The following is a 14,302-nucleotide window of genomic DNA, read 5'->3' as shown; positions in this document are numbered from 1 at the left end:
ACTTTTGAAACTGTTCATCTGGTCTACCCACTTCCCGAATTTTTGTCATTTGGGGTTTTCTGGCCTTTGGTCTTTCAGAAACATACCCTATGGGTCTCTTCCTCCCTGTTTCTGCCAGCACAGCATTACTTTTCTGTCATCCAAGTTTTAAGCCTTCGGTGCTAGATCTCTGGGTGGATCCTAATAATGACTAAAAACCTAGGATAGCTTTTTTCAGAGAAATGCGGCGCCCCCTGAGCACTGCTGAGTTAGCTGGGGACACGGTCAGGGCTCCCTGTCCTTAGGGAGCCTCCGTGGAAGTCAGAGAGACAGAGGGCTGGGAAGCCTATCCACGCCCCACTGGGGGATAAAAGCCGGAACAAGTCTATACCCAGGGGAGGCAGGGACTGTGGAAGGCCGTCTAGTTACAGTGTAACCGGCTATCAGTTACGCCGTGTAAATGACTGGTTATCAGATCCTGCTGGGTTGGGGGAGTGAATGGCGAAGGCAAAGCCCTCAGGGCACCGGTCAGTGCATCCGCTACCAAGTGGAAAGAAGATACAAAACGGGGGCTGGGGGAGGGCAGTTCGCAGCAGAGAGGAGGGGGTATTGAGAAACCTCGCACACCCCACAGATCTCTGGGGGCTCAGCCCTGTTTGGCTGGTCAAGGACAAACAGAATGGGCGTGCTGAGCTGTTTGTTGACCGTGCCCTTGTAAATACAGCTTCCCTGCACTCAATGAAGATTAGATTTGGGGACATGGTTTTAGGTAGTTTGGGGAAGAAAAAAAAAAAAAAAGGCCTGACTTTATATAAAGTAGACGCTTTCCCAGAGAATGTGGAGTCATTTTGCTGAGGGAGAGAAACCTTTCCAAGCGTACTTATTGCATGATTCCCATTATACGAATAAAGTTGTAGAACAGGCAAAATGAATCCATGGTAGAAAAATATCAGGGCAGTTGTTGGGTGGGGGAAGGGTGGGGTTTATCGGGAAGGGGCATAAGGGAACTTTCTGGAGCCATCACCAAATTCTATACCTTGAGAGGGGTTTGAACTGCACAGGTGTAGGTGTTTGTCAGCATTCATACGTACCGCACTTGAGATCCACGCATTGTCACCTATAAGACTTAAATAATTAACCGAAAAATACTGAACTCTTGGTAAGGCTATGATCTTGGAACCGGCTAGGTGGGTACTCACGTCTGCACCTTACTTTTAAAATGCTTCCCGGGCCGCCTGGGTGGCTCAGTCGGTTAAGTGTCTGCCTTCAGCTCAGGTCACCATCCCAGGTCCTGCGGGGAGCCTGCTTCTCCTTTTCCCTCTCCCTGCTCATTCTCTCTCTCTCTCTCAAATAAATAAATAACATCTTTAGATAAACAAACAAACAAACGAACAAATAAATAAAACACATCCACATATACGAGGGGCTGATGGACGGATAGAGGGATGGAGAGTGATGAAACCATTTTGCGGAATACTGATGGTGGAAATTTAGCTCGCTGACCTGTATGTTTACAATTTTCATAACAGAACATGGGTCTAAAGAGAATCCAGTCATCAGGGAATCATCCTACTTCCCTAGGACTTTCTCCATCCCTCTCCCGGGGCCTCGGCTCATTCCACTTGGTAGATTCTGGCTGAGCAGAGGGGCCAGTCACCCTTCTTAGTGCCCATCACCTGGTTCCCCTCCGGCTCAGACGCCAGAGTTCTGGTGCCTGGGCAGACCCGGTGCCCTGACGACCGCTCCAGCTGTCACCAGCCCACTGGACACAGGGAAATGTCGCATCCCACAGACTCTTCACCACCTCCTTGTTCTAAAGACCGAAGAATCCTGCTTCCCGGATAACTTGTTGGCCAGCAGGCAAGTAGCCCCTTACTGCTGAATTCCAAGCCCAGAATCCCTCTTTCTCTCCCATCCCCAGGCACAGAAATAAGGGGTATAGTTCCTCTGCATCTCTTACTTTGGTCCTTCACTCCTTTTCTTTCCTCCTGGGCTTGAAGCAGCTCACCAACAGGGACTGCACGCCTTTATTACGCAGCTGCCTACGGGCAAGTCTGCTTTAAGGGTCTCCCCTCTCCCACCTTTATCCCCCACAGTAAGGGGTAAGGGAGAGGGATAAGCATTTCTTCCACATTTATCAAGGCTACCATACTTCTTTCAGAAGATTTCACATTGTTCAATCTCTGATTAATTTTCTCACCCCCAGAAAGTTCTCCTCTATGTCTAACTTAAGTCCCACGGGCTGCTTTTCTACAGAAGCTAAAGTTTTGTGGGGCCTAGGATCGGTGGCACCTGGCACGTGGGTGTTCTCATGTTAGGTGCACAGGCCTGTGTTTGTATAATTGGTGGGGCAGCAAGACGAGGGGCACTGAGGTTAAACCAACCTTTCTCTCCCACTGGCCCCTTATCCTGCGCTCCACCCAAGCACCAGGTATGGCCCGGCTGCTCAAGGTGAAAGAGCAAGTCCCCCTCCCCCTTCCCCAAGTCTCCCCAGGCTGCGAACTTCTCTCAATGACACTTCCCAGGGGCAGCCTAGAGCGGTCTTCCCCAGGTGGGCCCATCTGGGGGCAGCAGCCTCAGGATGCCTCTTCCTCCCCAGACCCCAACTCCCCTGGACAACTGTGCCCACAGACCGATTCACCTTGCAGTCTTGGAGTAAAGGCAGGAATTGGGTGGGGACAGGGTGCGTGGGAGGAACAACAAAGCCTCTGCTTGGTTGGGGAATGACAGGGGTGTCCTTCCCATTTGCAGAAGGAGAAGTTAAGGCCTGGGCTGGTTAAAGGGCTCAGCAAAGTCTACGCAGTACCTTCTTTTCAACATGGCCTTCAGTGCCCAGCACCTCCTGAGCCTACGTCAGAACACACGGCTATTCCGCCCGGCAAGAGCACAAGGCTAGAGATCAGGAACCTTGAGGTCTGGTGCAAGCCTGGGCCTTTCCCAGCTGAGTGGGAAACTGATCCTCGGTCTCCGAGAATGTAAGATGGAATGAGTAACCCCACCCACGTCCCAGAATGTGGCCAGCAATTAGATGACCCATGTGAAAGCACCCTGTACACGGTAAGTCTGCAGACGCTAGCAGTCATTAAAGCGTTATTTTTTCTTAACCTCCAATAGTAGCAGAACTTTATGCATGACCAGCTTGCTAGTCCCAGGGAGCCTATGAAGGACAGCCTAGAAGTTATCACCCCACGGGGGGCTTTCCTGACCCTAAAGACCCCTTATGCCTGCCCCCGTCTTCTCAAGCAGGAGGGCTGAGCCCTCACCCAGGGAGGCTCGCCTTCACTGCAGGCATCCATCAGGAAAATCCTGCTCTTAGAGGCGCACAGGGCTGGGCATCCCAGCTGACCCGAAACTGGGATCCAGAGCCTGGGTGAATCAGAGGCGCTCCGGACCTCTCTTTACAGGAGAGGAAGAACCCCAGTGGTCAAGTCTTTGGAACAGAGAAAGAGAACCCAGGAAATGGGTCTCTACCACCCCTTTGCCAGGCCAAGTCCTGGGAATTGGTCCAGCCCTAGGAGCGCTGGGTGCAGAACTAGCAGCAGAGGCTGGAGGGGCTGTGTTCTCATCACACCAGGCCCATGTGTGTGTTAAAGACTCAAGTCCAGCACACTGTGGAGAACCCCAGTACCATGCATCACAAAATATAGGACTTTTTCTCGCATACAACAGTTTCAAGATGAATCGCCCAGCCTGGCAGAGCCCTCAGCTTTCTGAGGTCCTTCGTGGGCTCAGATCCTCTCCACCTGTTGCTTTCCCATTTGCCAGGCCATTGTCATCATGCATGATGGAAGCTGGGTCCCCAGCATGGCAAGAGGAGGGAAGAGGGTGACCAAGGCATGCCCAGCTCTTTAAGGCCAGACCTGGAAGTGGTCCGCCTCATTCTACATGCCACTGCTGAGGGCTCGGTCACATGGCCACACCTCCTTATAAGGAGAACTGGGAAATGGGTTCCAGCCTCCCTCCATGTGCCTCACAGTCATACTGTCCCTGGTGGTAAATAGCGAGGAGTGTACCACAGCAATCTCGGGGTGGGGCCAATGCAGACCGGGGAGAAGCCACCACCAACATTTATGTGTGACACATGAAGAGGGTGCCCATTATAGTGTGCGCTGAGATGCTGGGCCCTCGGGATTGGAGCCCCGGGAGGCAGCCAGGCAGAATTCTCAAAGCAGAGCCCTCTCTCCATGGCTGGTGGGCCACAGACAGTAAGAATGATTTGGAAGCAGAAAAACCTATCCAGAGACCCCCGGAGCCTCCCAAGGCATGGGAGACTCAGGCTCTGAGTCAGAGGGAGAGGACACAAGTTGGCAAATTGTGGGCAGGTCACAATCATCAGAGCGCACCAGCTGCTGGAGTGTGGCTGCGACCGAAGCCTTCTTCAGCACCCGTGGACCTCCACAGCTCAGGGCTGAAACCGCAAGAAATGCTGGTTCTTCTCATTGCTGTGGGCAGGGCCCAGGATGGGGGCACTCTGTGTTAGTCTGCAGAGTACACTTTGGTCAGAGAAGGACACCACAGAAGTCAAACACCCAAATCCTATGGTGCAGGAAGGTAGCTTTCTGCAAACCATTAGAGCCAAATCCCTAACAGCACGTGGTCAGGCTCCTAGCTTCGGTTATCACCTGAGAATACTGCAGGAGTGTGGGTGCAATCAGAGCAAACAGGGCGGGCTTCATGGAGGAGGTGTGGCTTGAGCTGATGGACAACTGAGAAGGGAAGAGAGAATATTTCAAGCTGCCTGGAGAGAAGGCAGAAGAGAAAGGACAGTGTTGGGGGAGTGGGTGGAAAATGCCAGTGCTTTCCGTGCATGGCCTTGTTTAATCCGTCCAGGGCCACTCTGAGGTAGGTGTGTTATTATCCACATCTTGTGGATGAGGAAACCGATAGCTCAGAAAAGTTCCGTAACTAGCCCATAAGCAGGCAGCTCGTTGCCAGGGAGCCGGAGCCAGTCCTGCATCTACTCTGAGCCTCCCGGCCGGAGCCAGCAACAGCGTCAGAACTTCCCAGGCACACTTGCCGAGGCCCTTGGCCAAGGGCCCTGATGGTCACACCACGGGCTGATGAGCCCCTGCTGCTTCGGAGCTCCCTGCTCAGTGGCGCGGTCTGGTCCCGCCCACAAGCCTGGCGCCCTGCCTGCCCCCTGAAGATGTCTTCGGTGGGAATCACAGCCAACGAATGTCCCAGCAGGACGAGACCAGCTAAATGCTCAAGAGGCTCCCAGGGAACAAAGCTGCTCTGTGAGTATCCCAGGCTGGGGCCCGGCCCTGGAGAGCTGACAGGAACTAGCCCCTGCCAGGCGAGCTGTCCCCTGGACTCCCCAGAACCTAGTCGTGCTGTGGCCTGTTCCCTGCACTCTGGGGGCGGGGGGGTGGGGGGGCAGGTAGGAAATGCATTTCTTTTTTTTTAATTTTTTATTTTTTTAATTACTTCTTAGTGTACTAGAATTCATTGTTTATGCACCACACCCAGTTCTCCATGCAATACATGCCCTCCATAATACCCACCACCAGGCTGGCCCAACCTCTCACCCCCCCGCCCCTTCAAAACCCTCAGATTGTTTTTCAGAGTCCATAGTCTCTCATGGTTCATCTCCCCCTCCAATTTCCCCCAACTCCCTTCTCCTCTCTATCTCCCCAGGATCTCCATGCTATTTGTTATGCTCCACAAATAAATGAAACCATATGATAATTGACTCTCTCTGCTTGACTTCTTTCACTCAGCATAATCTCTTCCAGTCCCGTCCATGTTGCTACAAAAGTTGGGTATTCATCCTTTCTGATGGAGGCATAATACTCCATAGTGTATATGGACCACATCTTCCCTATCCATTCGTCCGTTGAAGGGCATCTTGGCTCTTTCCACAGTTTGGCGACCGTGGCCATTGCTGCTATGAACATTGGGGTACAGACGGCCCTTCTTTTCACTCCATCTGTATCTTTAGGGTAAATACCCAGTAGTGCAATTGCGGGGTCATAGGGAAGCTCTATTTTGAATTTCTTAAGGAATCTCCACACTGTTCTCCAAATTGGCTGCACCAACTTGCATTCCCACCAACAGTGTGAGAGGGTTTGCCTTTCTCCACATTACCTCCAACACACGTTGTTTCCTGTCTTGCTAATTTTGGCCATTCTAACTGGTGTAAGGTGGTATCTCAGTGTGGTTTTAATTTGAATCTCCCTGATGGCTAGTGATGATGAACATTTTTTCATGTGTCTGATAGCCATTTGTATGTCTTCATTGGAGAAGTGTCTGTTCATGCCTTCTGCCCATTTTTTTACATGATTATCTGTTTTGTGTGTGTTGAGGGAAACGCACTTCTTGAGTTTTGGACCCCAGAGCCACCCAGCCCGCCCCTGTCATCCCCACCGCTGCCGGCTGTGCTGGAAAACCTAGAAAAGTGGCCTCAGCGGAAGTCCCAGGGGGGCCGTGCCCTAACTCCCTCCTGCACCCTCACTGGGACCGCATGCTCAGGGAATTCCAGCCACATCCCACATGCCTCCGACTCCCAGAGGGACAACGGGGCTCAGGCTGGTCAGCGGAGCAGCCTCAGGGACCCCGAATCCTGCGTCTTTCCCAGGCCACAGCACCGGCTTGGTCCCAGGCAGTACCCAGAGTGGACAAGCCCCTTGAGGGCTGAAAAGCTCTCCATGACCAAGCTCCCACCACTGCCTGAGTCCCTCATGAGTAGCACGGCACAGAGGAGTTTGCCAGAAGGAAGGCAAGGGAGGAATCGGGGGCTAAGCGCCCTGACCTTGGAAGGTGGAAAAACCACCAAAACCAGCCATAGGAGGTTTTTTTGACATGATTTGGAGGTTTATTTGGGGGAGGGGCACTGCCAAATTCCTGGACATGTCCCCCCAGACGGCCTCTGGGAACAAACTCATGGTAGACACGCTCCCGTTCACCCTCGCTCGAACTGAGGGCAGCTCCCCCTGCCAGGTTCTGCTCTTGCAAAGGCTGCCCACGCCTACTGTGAGTCTGACCCGAGAGGGGCGAGTTTATTCCTCAGGAAGGAGGGCTCCAGAACCTAAAGGGTGAGTGGGCTCCCTCCAGCCCACCAGACTGCCGGCTGCCACGCTGCCACGGGACCAGGCGAGGAGGGAGGGTGAGGGAGGAGCTTGCCCCTAGCCTGATCCCTCCTACAGAAGCAGCCGCTCTCGCCCAGACCGCACAGCACAGATGCTCACACTCACATCCCCACCCTCCACCCTCGGCACCGCCCAGAGGCAAAGGGGGTCAGAGGGGACCGGGGCTCCAAAATCTGGGTGCAGGAGACGCTATGATGGTTTTGTTCTACTATAGCAGCCTGGGAGAAGAGCCTTCCAGAATCCATGCTGCCAACTGGCTGTCTCCTGAGAGACTGAGGGCAAGACCTATGAGTGGAGCTCAGCACCCCCAGTTTGCTGGTTCCCCAGGACGAGGGCGCAAGGGGCATTCACCATGCAGGGGAAGGAAGGGTGTCGCCAGCCAGGAGGTGGCTGAAGCCATGGGGCATCAGAGCTGACGGAAAGAAGCAATGGCTGTGCCATGCGCAGTCCTCTGGGGGCATGTGTGTGTGTGTGCCCAAAGGAAAGGACCCAGCCTGATGAAAGCACTTCATTTTTGCCTGGTGACCCCTTTTACAGATGAACAGACTGAGCCTCAGACAGGTCCCTACTTGGCCCGAGGTCACATGACTAGCAAACCCTGAGTGTCTACTTTGATGCCTGCCAAGGGCATGCGACACTCTCCCTGACAAGGAGCTGTGAGGGAGATGACACCCAGAAAGACCTACAACACCCCCACTTGGGCCAGCAGCAGGGTTCAGAGAGCACCACTGCAGCGTTCGGAGAGAACAGGTCTGTGTGGTCCGGGCAGCAACCTGGGAGGAAGAGTGGGAAGCACTGGGCTTGGGGGGTGGGTGGGGATACAGGTCCCTTCCACTCTGACTCTGTCCTGGAGAATGTGCACTAGGAAAAAGGACATCATTTTCTTACAACTTTCCTAAGGTCACAAAGGTCCCAAGGTCACAAAGCAACATGTTTGGACCCAATTCTCTTGCTGTCCCAGCTACACCCTGAAGACAGGGTGAGATCCTGGAACCCTCCCTTAGCAGTGCCCAGCTCCTCCAGCTACCTCAGTCTCCCTGAATTGGGGGTCTTGGGCCTCTACACACACACACCGCCCCCCGCTTAGAGGCAGCCCCAACACTCAGGTTAATATGTGCTTGGCTTAAGGCCCCCAAGCAGAATTAGAGCCAGGAGGCTGTCAGTCAACGTTAATAACCTGGAACTCCCTCCTCCCACCTTCAGCCTGATCCTCTGCATGGCCAGGGCAGCAGGAACTGCCTCCACCCTCGCCCAGTCCGCCTGCTCCTGGTTCTGAGCTGGATCTGTTCCCCTCTCTGGAAGCTGCAGGACTGGCCCACCCAGGAACCACATCCCTGGGCTCTCGGGCCCCAACACACAGACCTGCTTCCCCCACACAGCCACTTTATAACATCTGCTTCCCCCAAACCCCAACCTTCACAAAACTGGTGTTCAGGGAGCAAGGCCGTCCCTCTGCATGTGCCCACCTCAGAAGAGCAGCATGTCTCAGGGTAACAATTGAGTGACACCGAGATTGGGGACCGAGAGGGGGTCCCCAAGTAATCCCCTGTTCTCTCTGTAGGCAGAGAACCTGATTTGTGCTTCAAGGCCAGGCTGGAGTCCTGGGGCGAGCACTGACTTCAGGTGCCTGTTAATGCCTCTCTGGGTGACCTTGAGCAAGGCCCTCCCATCTCTGGGGCCTCAAGCTTCTCATCTGTGACACAGGGAGGAGACGGCTCTGATGAACCCTAAGGCTCATTGCTCTTCTCCACGTTCTGTGGGTCTGCGATACCCCCTTTACTCTGACCTCGGAGGTCGGGGGTTCTTGGCCAATTCCAATCTGACTCTCCAGAGAGCCCTTATCCTCCATACCTCAGAGCCCCCAGCTAGCTTCCTTCCAACAACTGCCCCCCAGACGTCACTAGATGTACTCCTAGAAGCCCTCCTCCTGCTTCCTTCAGACTCGATCTCCTAAGGACGAGCTCCCATGGGTCTTGTGTCCCCAGCACCAAGCACTGTTCTAGGCACATGGCAGGAGCTCAGCTTCCCTGAGCAGAAAGGCCAGACACAGGCTGGCCTCCCCTACTCCCCCACCTCCCATCTCCTGACCAGCCTAAGAAGCTCCCAGCTGGGGAACGGAGCCCCTGGCTTCCCTGCGGAGAGAGGTGAGAATTTGCCGTTCCTTGGGTTTCTCCACAGCCTGCCCAATTCCCATGCACTCATGAAACTGGTCGCTGTGGAGGCACCTTGCCACTGCAGGGCAGGGTGGTAAAGATTTTTCTGTCCCCAGCCTTGAGGTGTTTGTTTAAGTCACTGCCCAAAACATGATCCTGCCCACACCTTTGGCACAGGTCCCACAGAGAGTGCACTTGCAAGAGGCCAGCAGGTACAGATAAGGCCAGAGGCCCAAGGATGGACAGAGGTGGCAGAATTAGACTCCTTCTTGGGGGGATTAGCCCCCATTTGGTCATCTGAAAACTTGACTGGAGCAGCTCAAAAGTGGGGTGTCGGGAGGGCAATTTGTGAATGTTTGGCTTTATCTGCATAACTCTGTAAATATCCAAAACCTGTTTGGTATGAGTGAGTGAGTGTGTGTGTGCATGCGTATGTGTGTGTGTGTGTGTGTGTGTTGAGAGGTGTTGAACAACAGGGTTAAAGGGAATGACCAACCTCTGGGTCAGAAAGAAACAGAAATGGGCTTATGGCAGAAAACCTTGAGTGGGCTCAGAAGTCAGTGGGTTTGGGGACAAGCCGGAAAACCCTTCTAAAAATAGTGTTTCCAGAGGCAGCCCCCTTCCCACCTCCTCACAGCAGTAGCCGCCCTGGGGTTTAGAGCTAGTGTCTCCAGGCTCCAACCTTGGCAGGCCCTCTGTGACCCCCCAGCTCCCCCCGCCCCGGGGGAGTCTGCCCCGACCTCTTTTCCCCTCAAGGGCAGAGAATGGTGTCTCTGTTCTGCTCTCCCACCGCACCCCATGGTCTAGACAACGGTGCCTTCCTCCTCCCCCTGTCTTCCCCACCAGCGTGAGATCTTTTCAGGGAAGAGGTTGTGTCTTATTTATCTCAGTATCCCCAGGACAGGTTAAGGGGTTTTAAGTGAATGAATGAGAAGGAATGAATGAACGAATGAACACAGCTTCCCGTCCTGGAGGGGGAGGTAAAGTAGCCTGCTTGCAAAGGAACATCTATTCTGCCCCAGAGAGAGGTAAAGGCGGGATGCTCACCAGCTTTCACCGGGGAAAACAATGATTTAACAAACCTCAAGGCTGAGCTGCTTGGGGAGCAAAACAGTAGGTGGTTTTTTTGTTGGTTTGTTTGTTTGTTTATTTGTTTTTGTTCCTCTCTCTGTTTCTGAATCTCTTTTTCTGCATACTTTTACTGTTGCCATCCGCCCTCTCTTCATGTCTTTGTTTTCTCCCCACCAGCCCTACCTCTGTCCCACAGTTTAACTCCACCCACGATACCCATAACACGCCCTTTTGATCAGGGCTTCTCCCCCTCCTGTCCTCTGCTCATCTGACCTCCGGTCGGACTGCCTCCTTCCTGGGTCTCCCACCCATAACCAGTCCCCAGATTCTGAGACCTCTGTCCAGCTCCCTTGGTGACTTTGTAGAAAACTCTGGGGTCATCTATCCTTCCTGTCCTAATTATACAAGATCTGTCCATCCCAAATTTCACCAAAACTGCAGGAGAGGGGTTGAGAGAGGACGGCCAATGAATTATTAGCCCCAGAACTTATTCTGGAGGCCCCAGTCGTCTTTATCCAGGTTACCTTTGGAGATAAACCTATAAGGGAAACTGAAAGTGTCTAAAAGGTGGGGTCTTGGATAAGGTCTCATTCCTAGCTTTGCAGGCTCAAACATAAAAGTGATACAGTAGACTAAGTGTAAGATTTGAAACCATAATATCCAGGCTTGATTCCTTCTCTTCCTTCCAGACCTTTGTGACCTAATGACAAGGTATTTCACTTGAGTCAACCTCAGGTTCCTCAACTGAAAAATGAGACCAACATGCCTATATGACATGATTGTTATGAGAATTAACCCAGATCACCTGTGTGAAAGCCAAATGTTACAATGGAAAATCAGTCAGACTCAGGGGAGGCTGACTCACATTAACAAAACTCACACTAGGCCAATTGATAGACCAGAATATCCATGGGCCAATTTAAAACAACAACAACAACAACAACAATAAATGTACCTGCAGGCAGCCCAGATGCTCCAGTCAGTCGGGCAATGCCTCTCTGTTCTCAAAGAACCAAATTATAACCAAAAGTTTCCCTGCCTGGCCTGGTGTCCCAGGAAGGGGATTTTAGTTGTGGGATCTTGGTAGCTCCTATCACCCTGGCTTCGGGAGAGCCTGATGCCTCATCTACTTTCTAGGAATTGCCTGCCCAAAATTTAGAACAGGTTAAGCTCCCCATGCCACTGGACGAGGCTAGAGGTCCATGGATGGGCCCCTGCGCTCTGGCTCTGCTTTGCTTAGAGACTCCATCAGACCATCCTTCCCTTATTCCGTACGTCTGCTCTGACCTCCTACTAAGTGCAGGTCTGGGGCTAGGTCGTAGGGATATCCAAGTGAACAAAATAGACATGCCCCACCCTTCTTACGGAGTTCCAGGTCTTTGGAGAAACGCTGATAATTGAATGTTTAATTCCCATCTGTCGTGATCAGTGTGTTGTTACCATGGTGAAGCAAGGGGCATCATGGGAACCCAGCAGCTAAGCCAGCGTGGGAGTCTGGGGAAGGGCTTCTCTAGGAAGTGTCCATACACATCATCCTTCCTTCAGCAGGTAGTAGGGTCCTTGCATTCTAGTTCCCCGCAGTCACATCCCGGCCCCCAGCTACACCCTGACAACTCTCAGTGACCTCTGGCCTTGCTCTGGTCCCCACGGCCAACGCATCTATGAACTCTCCCTTGGGTTGGGCTCCCATACAATTCATTCTTTCGTTCATTCAACAAATATTTATTGAGTCCCTATTATATGAAACTAGCTCCTTTTGCCTTCCCAGGGGGATTTTCACGCTGAGTTCCAGGCAGGCCTTACTGAAGGATTCTGTACTGGTTTCCGCTCACCTCAGAGCCTCTGTTTTCTTCTGGAGGGATGGGAAGAAAATTCAGGACCAGAACTGACCCCAGGTGTCCCAAAGAAAGGAGCTCTTGGCTTCAGGGAGGGGCAGGGGGTACACTCCCTCCCAGGAGATATATCAAGAAACTCCCCCAGCCCTCTATCTACCCTTTCGGAGGCTCTCCCACAGTGCTCAGTGGGCCTGGGATGGGCAGGCAGCTCTCGTCAAGAAGGCAGGTAGCAGCCTGAGCAGAGCCCTGACCGGGCAGACATTAATTCCTGAGAGTGACAGAGGCCTGTGATTTAGAGACTCGCCGGCCTCCCAGTCACCCTACATATAATTGTGGTAAATCCTGTTTCTTGAGCTCCTTGACCTGATCCTAAGCCCCCATGTCCCCCCTGCACCCCACCTAGCAAGTTAGGAGGGCAAGGCGTACTTTCCCGGTGGCACTGGCAGACCAAGGTGCAGAGCTGAGGAGTGCCTTAAGGTTGGGGACAGAATCGGGAACCAGATCTCCACGGCAGCCCCATATGTCCAGCGGGCCCTCAGCTATGGCTCGTCCCCTCACTCAGAGGTCTACTGCCCCCCAACACCTGCCCAGCTCTCCCTTCTTCAAAGCAAGCAGTCCCGGGACCCCACCCTTCGGGCGGCCTCAATGGGTTCCATTGTCCAAGAGGCTCTTTGGCTTGACCCCAGCCCTCTGAGCGGCAGGACAGCAAGCTCAGAGAGGGGTCTCCCTTGTCCCCTCCTCAGCCTCTGCCGGCTGCCTTGGGGGAGCCTGTGGGGCAGGGGCCCCGCTGAATGTGACCTATTGTCTTCAGGGTGGATTTAGGAAGTGCCAAGCTCCCATCAAACAGCTCTGCTCCTCAGGTAAAACAAAAAAAGTGCTGTTCATTTAGGAACTTTTCCCCCTTATCTCCTTTTCCTATCTCCTCAGGCTTAGCTATGGTGTAGTGTTCAAAACCACTTCCCCTCAGAGCCAATCAGAAGCCGGGGCTCACCCCGTGGCCCTGAGGTAAAGTTATTTATAAACGCCTCCCTGGATTATTTGAGCAGAGCCCTTTTGCACACCTCGGAACACCTTTCGGCTCCCCGCTCCCCAGACACACCTGCAGCCCTGCCCGGCTGGCTCCTCTCACCCACTGGTAAGCACCCCTCCCGGGGCCTCCGCCATAGGGCTGGGGGTCATCCCTTGGGGAGGGCAGGCAGCGGGGACATAGAGACGAGGGCTGACAGGAGCCCACCGGTCACGGGGTAGGCTGTTGGTCAACCTGAGCCCATGTGGGAAAGCCGCTGGGGCCCCCAAGTGTGAGAGCAGCCCCCAGCCCTTCACCTCTGAGGGGCCCCCAGGATCCTCCCTTGCATGGAAGGACCTCAGCTGCGGATGGGAGCTCTCGTGGAGGAGGTCTGCCAGACCCCAAAACAGAGTGAGGGGAAAGAGCTAGCTCCTTCCCAAGCGCCGCTTTCCTTCGCAAAGGAAAGAACAAAAATATTGGCTCTTCCTCGGAGCACCGGCCTTTGAAGTTGCTGGCTGCACCGCTCCCCTCTTTTCAAGTCTTGGAAGCAAAAAGCTCTTGATGCCTGGCTCGCTGGCTTGCTTCTGTGTGGCTGTCTCCCCCTCCTTTTGCCCCCCAGATGTTCTCTTTTACTCATTCACCTCTCCACCAGCTCAGGGCCGCTGTATGGGCGGCATGGGATCCCATCTGTCCCCATTAATCCTGAGAGGTTGGAGGAGGCGGAAGGAAGGGAGCTGGAGGATTAGGAGAGGGTCAGCAAGGGCACAGCTCCATCGGGCCGGGGAAACAGGACCCAGGGGACCTGGTCCCAGGCAAATGCTTCAGCACAGGAGGGTAGGGGTGAGGACAGTGGGGTGGGCCATCTCCATCAGCTCCCCGCTTCCTAACTTCTCATCCTGAGGCTGTGAGGGGTCCCAAGTCACCCTCAGACGGTGCCCCCATTCCTCCAAATCAGCCAGTGAGGTCCCCAGCCTAGGTCAAGAAATCTTTTCTCTTTCTAGCATAAATTCCCCACTTACCCTTGGCCCCATCGGGTCTGAGCCACTAGGAGGAAGACCCACTTTCAGAGTGTGCCCCTCGGATGGGAGAGTGTCCCAAGGAGGGTGAACTAAAGAGAAAGCTATCCCCCCTCCATGGCTTCACTCACATGGACAACCCTCTCCCAGAGCC

The 14,302-nt window shown here is 53.8% G+C and overlaps 1 protein-coding gene across 1 annotated transcript in view; it reads left to right on the top strand.

Annotated features, from left to right (window-relative positions):
- Positions 1-5,148: 5,148 nt before the first annotated feature.
- SLC26A9 (solute carrier family 26 member 9) overlaps positions 5,149-14,302 on the top strand; it is a 36,347-nt gene continuing 27,193 nt past the window's right edge. Inside the window, exons 1-2 of the mRNA XM_047705510.1 lie at positions 5,149-5,216; positions 13,173-13,261. The gene's annotated coding sequence lies outside the window, so the exon portion shown is untranslated. The remainder of the gene's footprint in view (positions 5,217-13,172; positions 13,262-14,302) is intronic.

Source organism: Lutra lutra, chromosome 15, assembly GCF_902655055.1.
Source record: "Lutra lutra chromosome 15, mLutLut1.2, whole genome shotgun sequence".
In the NCBI taxonomy this organism is placed as follows: domain Eukaryota; kingdom Metazoa; phylum Chordata; class Mammalia; order Carnivora; family Mustelidae; genus Lutra; species Lutra lutra.
This window is presented reverse-complemented; position numbering and strand designations above follow the sequence as displayed.